Genomic DNA, 1,210 nt, shown 5'->3' with positions numbered 1-1,210 from the left:
GTCCAATACATTGATAATCACCCTGCAGTTAGTGCTCATCGGAGGTTGTCCTTTGTCCGTGGCGTGGACGTCCAACTTGTATACCTCCATATTCTCAAAGTCAATTCCGCCTTTCACTCGAATTTCACCAGTGTCCTTATCTAGGCTAAATGTATCATACAATTTAGTGTTAAGTTCGCCACCAAAAAAGTATTCAATCTTTCCGTTTACACCCTCGTCCAGATCAGTTGCATTTACCGTAGTTACACTAGTATCCCTATCAACATTTTCAGGTATTGTAACTGAATATAATTCTTGGTTAAATGTAGGGTGGTTATCATTTGAGTCGAGGACTATGACTGTGACATTAAGAGTCCCCGTTCTCTGTGGATTTCCGCCATCAACTGCTGTCAGTATCAGTTTGTGTGCATTCTCCTTTTCCCGATCCAGAGACTTCTGTAAAACTAAAAATGGTACCTTGTCCTCTCCCATCTCTCTAATTTGTAAACTAAAATGATCGTTATGGTTTAATTTGTACATGCGTACAGTATTAGTAACAACATCTGGGTCCCGTGCGGCTGGCAACTGGAAACGTTTTCCTTGAAGAGTGGATTCAGGAATTTCTACTATTTTTTCTTCATCAGTGAAGCTGGGCGAATTATCATTTACATCTATGATTTCCACTCCTACATAATGTATTTCCATGGGGTTCTCAGCTACCAGTTTTAGGTTTTTGATACATGGATGTATTCTTTCGCACAGCTCCTCTCGGTCGATATTTCCGTGAACATACAGAACGCCATTGTTCGAATTTACTTCAAACTGAGCATCTTCAGCTCCAGAAACAATACGAAACCGTCGTTCCTCCAGTGAACTGATATCCAGTCCCAGATCCTTTGCCACATTCCCAACAACACTTCCTACCTTTACTTCCTCTTGAATCGAATATTTTATCTGAGCTGTAACCCGCTCCACACAGCTGAGCATCAGAGAAAAGCTGATAGCAAACCACCAGCACTGCGTTCCTCGTCTTTGTCCTCCTGCCTCCATCGTGTTATATAACAAATACTGTATCTACCCACAGGTATTTATCGTTAAGAAGCTAGAATAAATCACAAAATATCCCGTCTGTAATGCTTCCCATTTTCCCTCGTATTCATGGAAAAATCACGGCTACCCTTGTTTCTCTGGACGATACCGTCTCCTCTCTGGCAACCAGAACAAAACCTCT

Source organism: Pundamilia nyererei, unplaced genomic scaffold, assembly GCF_000239375.1.
Source record: "Pundamilia nyererei isolate P.nyererei 1_Seehausen unplaced genomic scaffold, PunNye1.0 scaffold00001, whole genome shotgun sequence".
Taxonomy (NCBI): Eukaryota; Metazoa; Chordata; class Actinopteri; order Cichliformes; family Cichlidae; genus Pundamilia; species Pundamilia nyererei.
This window is presented reverse-complemented; position numbering follows the sequence as displayed.